Source organism: Ornithorhynchus anatinus, chromosome 7 (assembly GCF_004115215.2).
Source record: "Ornithorhynchus anatinus isolate Pmale09 chromosome 7, mOrnAna1.pri.v4, whole genome shotgun sequence".
NCBI lineage: Eukaryota > Metazoa > Chordata > Mammalia > Monotremata > Ornithorhynchidae > Ornithorhynchus > Ornithorhynchus anatinus.
The window spans coordinates 77,133,769-77,140,335 of record NC_041734.1 but is presented as its reverse complement, the minus strand read 5'-3'; the positions used below and the strand labels follow the sequence as shown (position 1 = coordinate 77,140,335).

General features: G+C 53.1%; 1 non-coding gene across 1 annotated transcript; it reads left to right on the top strand.

Moving 5' to 3' along the window:
* Positions 1-1,722: 1,722 nt before the first annotated feature.
* On the top strand, positions 1,723-1,794 carry TRNAA-CGC. The gene has a single exon. It is a non-coding gene; the product is annotated as a tRNA-Ala (tRNA).
* The last annotated feature ends 4,773 nt before the right edge of the window (positions 1,795-6,567 follow it).

The following is a 6,567-nucleotide window of genomic DNA, read 5'->3' as shown; positions in this document are numbered from 1 at the left end:
CGAAGACCTCTGGACCACCGGCCTTTGAGATCCCTGGAGTATCTCTCGGTCAGCCAGGTCACGCGTGTGACACCAGGCGCACCGGAGCCTGGGGGGTCAGGACCGGCTGGACTCTGGAAATCCAAATCCCCAACATAAAAGCAGCCCGTGCCAGAGTCCTACAGGACAGGGGCCAGACTGGCTGAGAGCTGGACTGTTCAGTAAGAAACAGGACGAATGGCCACTCGAGTGGTGGGTTCTGCTCTAAGACCCAGATATTCGTTATGACTGTGCGCCAGACCCTGTACAAAGCACTAGGGTAGATACAAGATAATCAGGTGGGACATAGTCCCTGTCCCACCCGGGTCTCACAGTCTAAATAGGAGGGAGAACAGGTATTGAGTCCTCACTTTACAGATGAGGGAACTGAGGCCCAGAGAAGTTAAAGCGACTTGCCCAAGAGCCAGCATTAGAACCTAGGACTGTGCCCTTTCCCCTAGATCGCACTGATTCTAGGCCAGTGGCCCTATCCTCCATTTCATAAGCGTGACCCAACGAGGCGATAAATCAGGGCGGAGAGGAGACAGCTCAGCGATCGAGGAAGGCAAGGGGCTCTCAGAAATACCACGGTTGGTGAGTGACCATTCAAGTGAAATACTAGAAGGGCAGGGAGAGCAGTTTCCAAGAGATGATTAACAAACCGATAAGGTCCTAGAGCGGCTCCCAAGATAAGTGGCCACTCTTTGCGTCCTTAAAATACAGCTCAGGAGAGGAGGGAGTCCTCTGGAGTGAAGAGCCTCACTCCTCTGACCAGGTCAAACGGGCCAAGAAGCACCCTGGCCTAGTGGCAAGAGCCCAGGCTTGGGAGTTAAAGGACGTGGGTTCTAAACCCGGCTCCCCCACTTGTCTGCTATGTGACCTTGGGCAAGTCACTTCACTTTTCTGGGCCTCAGTTACCTCATCTGTAAAATGAGGATTATGAGTGTGAGCCCCATGTGGGCCTGGGACTGTGTCCAACCTGACAACCTTGTATCCACCCCAGTACTTAGTACAGTGCCTGGCACATAGTAAGTGTTTAACACATACCACAATTATTATTATTATCATTATTAGATATAGTTGGAGCTAAAGCTGCACTGTCTAGACGGTAAGCTCCTTGTGGGCAGGGAACATGCCTACCAACTCTGTTATATTGTACTCTCTCAAGTGCTTAGTACAGTGCTCTGCACAAGTAAGGGCTTTATATATACCAGTGGTTGATTAGGAGCCCTCTCCCTCGCAAGCAACGGAGAGTTTGTGACCCACCTAAGTGCCCTCAGCCATGATGATTCAGTTTCCGGGTCTCAGACAGTGGCCAGAGATTTTCTCAGGGTCTGGACTACTATTACTCTACTAATTCCCCTTCCCGTTATCTACTTTAATGTCAGTCTCACCCTGTAGACCGTAAATTCCTTGTGGGCAGGGGTCACGTCTACCAACTCTGTTGTAGTGAACTTTCCCAAGAGCTTGGGACAGTTCTTTGCTCACCGTAAACGATCACTAAATACGATTCATCGATCGACCGATTGGCTGACTCGTTCCCACCTCTCCTTCCCAGCTCTCTTGGGGAAAGGACAGATGAGGGGTGAGAGAACCAGTAAGAAATGGAGTTGGGCTCCTTGGGCAAGGATTATCCAGTAAGGGTGTGGGGGACCTGGTATTGGAGAGGGGCAGTGGGAAATCCAGAATCAAGAATCATAGGAAGGGGATGTAGCTCAGTGGTAGAGCGCATGCTTCGCATGTATGAGGCCCCGGGTTCGATCCCCGGCATCTCCAATGATTTTAGAGAAGCAGCGGGGCTCAGTGAAAAGAGCCCGGGCTTGGGAGCCAGAGGTCATGGGTTCGAATCCCGGCTCTGCCACCTGTCAGCTGTGTGACTGTGGGCAAGTCGCTTCACTTCTCAGTGCCTCAGTTACCTCACCTGTAAAATGGGGATTAACTGTGAACCTCACGTGGGAAAACCTGATCACCCTGTATCTAATTAGACAGTGCTCTGCACATAGTAAGCACTTAACAAATACCAACATTATTATTTCCCTCCCTTCATTGGCAGGATGGTCCAGTGCATGCTGGTTAAGCAACCCCTCACCCCTGCCTAGAAACACTTCCACTCCCCAGGGCCCCCTTTCTTTTAATGGCATTTGTTAAGTACTTACTATGTGCCGGGCACTGAACGGCTCGGGGTAGATACACGATAGTCAGGTTGGACAGAGTCCCCCATTGGAGTCAGAGTCTTAATCCCCACTTTACAGATGAGATAAATGAGGCACAGAGAAATGAAATGACTTGCCCGAGGTCACACAGCAGACCAGTGGCGGAACCGGGATCAGAACCAGGGTCCTTGTTGATGCTCAGGCCCTTGCTCTATCCACTAGGCTACACTGCTTCTCAAGGTCCTCTATCAGCACAGCTAATCACATCTCCCTTCCGCTAGCTGGAGCCTTTCCGAAGGGCTTGCTGAAAGACGTCGTCACCTCAGCTGTGTTTGCCTCCTGGCACACTCCGGCTGGGTTGCAGCCCACGGTTCATTCAGTAGTGTTTATTGAGCGCTTACGATGTGCACAGCACTGTGCTCTTGGGGCTGTGGGGGCAGAAGAGCTGGGCCTTTAGAAGCTCCACCTCTTCCCCTCTCCTTAGCTGTAGGAGTTTCTTAGTCTGGAGGGCAAGCTCAGAAGAGTCTGCTTTGAGTCTCAGCCTGACCGTCTCCCCCAGAATGGCTTTGGGAAAAATAATTCCAGCCCTGTGGGAGAGGAAAAATATTAGGGCGGATCCTGGGGCTCTTCAGTGGGGGTGGTGAAGCTCTTGGTATGTGACATCATTAGAGAAGCAGCGTGGTTCAGTGGAAAGAGCCCGGGCTTGGGAGTGAGAGGTCGTGGGTTCAAATCCCGGATCAGCCACTCGTCAGCTGTGTGACTCTGAGGCAAGTCATTTCACTTCTCTGTGCCTCAGTGACCTCATCTGTAAAAAGGGGATGAAGACTGTAAGCCCCACATGGGACAACCTGATTCCCCTGTATCTACTGCAGCGCTTAGAACAGTGCTCTGCACATAGTGAGCGCTTAACAAATACCAACATCACTTTTGGCCTCTGGATGGGGTCGGTCCTGGTCTGTGGGGGTGAACTGGTAAGGGTGCTGTCTGGGGTGGGATTGGCCCTGTTTTGTGGGAGGAGACTGGTAAGGATCCTGGCTGGGATGGGATTGACCCTGGTCCGTGGAAGTGGACCACTAAGTATCCCGGATGGGATTGGCCCCAGTCTGCAAGGGTATCTCCTCCATATGGTTGGGATTCTCCAACAGCGATGGGCCTCCTGTCTCTTTAAAGGTCCAATGATTGGTCTGAAGAGTTCCTCCCTGGGGGAGTACAGTGCTCAGCGCAATGCTCTGCACCCAGTAAGCCCTTAATAAATACCACGGTTGGAAGGTCCATTTTATTCCGGCTCTGCCCCGTCTGCTGTGTGACCTTGGGGAAATCACTTCTCTGTGCCTCAGTTCCCTCATCTGGAAAATGGGGATTAAGACCGTGAAACCTATGTGGGACAGGGACTGGAGAACAGCGCTTGGCACAGAATGAGAGCTTAAAGAACACCACAGTTGTTAACTGACGGTTAGCGACGAGGGTCGGTCTACCCAAGCACTGCCTCCATGAGGTGGGGAGGATCTCTCTTCTAAGCGGTTCCTAAAGTTCCCAGCAATCCCGTCTGCGTAAATCCCGGCTGGAGCGGAGCAAGGGAATGAGGGGGAGGACGGTCCTTCCATCTCCAGGCCGGGGGCATTTGATTCCAGCCGCCGTCGATCGTAGGCCCGGTTCCTGCAACGGAAACGACCCCGTCTCCTCGGCCACGCCGAGGCCCGGAGGAAAGAGCACGGGACCGGGAGCTGGTGACCCGAGTTCGAGTCTTGGCTCTGCCGCGGTCTGCTGTGTGACCTCGGGGAACTCGCTGAACCTCTCTGGGCCTCAGTTTCCTCTTCTGTAAAAACGGGGCTGACTTGGGAGCCCAGAGGGGACCGGAAATATGTCTCATCTCACCTCCTGGTCACTACCCCAGTGTTCGGCGCATAGTGAGATCTTAATTAATGCCATGGTTTTGATTAGACTGCCGGACAAGGGCATTTGCCATCCTCCCGTCAGGAAGGAGTTCCCTCTAAACCGTAAATTCTTGGTGGGCAGGGAATACGTCTCCCAGATCTGTGGCCTCCTACTTGCCCAAGTGCGCAGTTCATTGCTCGGCTCATAGTAAGCGTTCAATAAACACCGCCGATGATGATGTTGAGCGTCTCGTCTCGGTGGGCCTCCCAGCTCCTCCAGTTGGGGAACCAGCGGCTTTCCAGACTGCCCAGTAGAGGCAATATCGGCCAGCGGCTGTTTCCTCTGTTCTGGTCACACTGCGGCTGAAACGCTGAGTGAAGATGGCGACTAGCGGCGGCGGGATGGCACCCCGGCTGCTTTCTGGAGAAGAAAAGGCCTCGATCGATCCCGTGAAAGCCGTTGCCGGGGAGCCTGCCGCCGGCCCAGCGGGGTGAGGCCACGAACCACGTGAACGCCCTTGGTGACCCAGTCCTGAGACCGATCGTTAACTCTCTGTGCCCCGGCATTTGCTTTAGACGCTGGCCGTGCCGGTCGGTCAGTCAATCGCATTTATTGAGCGCTCGCTGTGTGCGGACCGTTGTACTAAGCCCTTGGGAGAGTGTAATACAACAATCGAACAGTCGCGTTCTCTGCCCACAGGGAGCTCACGGTCTAGGGGGAGAAGCTTCCAGTCTAGTGGGGGAGGCAGACAATGAATCAGTGGTATTTATTGAGCGTTCGCTGCCTGAAGAGCACTGTACTAAGTGCTGGGAGAGGAAGCTCCCACAGGAGCTTGCAGTTTTGAGAAGCAGCGTGGCTTAGTGGATAGAGCCCGGGCTTGGCAGTCAGAGGCTGTGGGTTCCAATCCCGGCTCCGCCGCTTGTCAGCTGTGTGACCTTTGGCAAGTCACCTCACTTCTCTGTGCCTCAGTGACCTCATCTGTAAAATGGGATGAAGATTGTGAGCCCCACGTGGGATAACCTGATTACCTTGTATCTATCAGAGAAGCAGCGTGGCTCAATGGGAAGAGCACGGGCTTGGGAGTCAGAGGAGAAGGGTTCAAATCCCAGCTCTGCCACTGGTCAGCTGTGTGACTGTAGGCAAGTCACTTCACTTCTCTGTGCCTCAGTTACCTCATCTGGAAAATGGGGATTAAGACTGCGAGCCTCACGAGGGACAACCTCATTACCTTGTATCCACCCCATCGCTTAGAACAGTGCTCTGCACATAGTCAGCGCTTAACAAATACCAACATTATTATTATTATTATTACCCCAGTGCTTAGAATGGTGTTTGGCACATAGTAATAATAATGTTGGTATTTGTTAAGCGCTGACTATGTGCAGAGCACTGTTCTAAGAGCGGGGGTAGATACAGGGTCATCAGGTTGTCCCACGTGAGGCACACAGTCTTGATCACTATTTTCCAGATGAGGGAACTGAGGCCCAGAGAAGTGAAGTGACTTGCCCACAGTCGCACAGCTGACAAGTGGCAGAGCCGGCGTTCAAACCCATGACCTCTGACCCCCGAGTCCGTGCTCTTTCCACTGAGCCGCGCTGCTTTTCTACAAATACCGACATTATTATGATTATTAGAGGAAGTATACAAATTCCCCCATGCTGGACTGCTTTCCAGCTCTTCCTCTGTGACCCTCACGGCTCCTCCCGACCAACTCGTCCCCTTGAAGCCGATTTCTAACTCTACTCGCCTCTGGTCGCCCCGACCTTCTCTCGCGCCACCCCACCGCGTTGTCACGCTCCTCGTCACATCGCTTGGAGAGTATCAGTCTCTGTGTCCGGCCTGGGACCCTCCCACTCGGTATTTCCTAGCCTGCCCCGTTATACCGCCAGGCACCGAACTCATTGCCGGGGTGGAAGCAGCAAGGCCTAGCGGAGAGAGGATGGGCCTGGGAGTCAGAAGGACCCGGGTTCTAATCCTGGCACTGCCACGTGTCTGCTGCGTGACCTTGGGCAAGTCACTTCACTTCCCTGGGCCTCAGTTCCCCCATCTGTAAAATGGGGATTGAGACTACGAGCCCCATGCGGGCCAGGCACTGTGTCCAACCTGATTTGCTGGTATCCTCCCCAGTGCTTGGCACATAGTAAATCCTTAACGAATACCATTATTATTATTATTTTTATTATAGGAGATAACTGGGGATTATTGGGGTAGCAGGCGTGGGCCAGTGAACCCGGAAAAGGAATTGGAAGGGTAAAAACACAGTTAAAGGGTCCACTCTCTTCCGTCCAATCCTCTCCCTTTAGGACGCCCTGGGTCACGGGGGCTGAATGGAAGACTCCTTGTCAGTCCGAGCACCCTGCTTCATCATGGTGATCATGATAAGCGCTCAGTAAATACCACTGAATGGTACCCCCTCCTACCTCACCTTGCTACTCTCCTACTACAGACCAGCCGGGGCAATTCGTTCTTCTAATGCCACCCTACTCCCTGTATTTAAATCTCAACTATCTCACTGCCAACC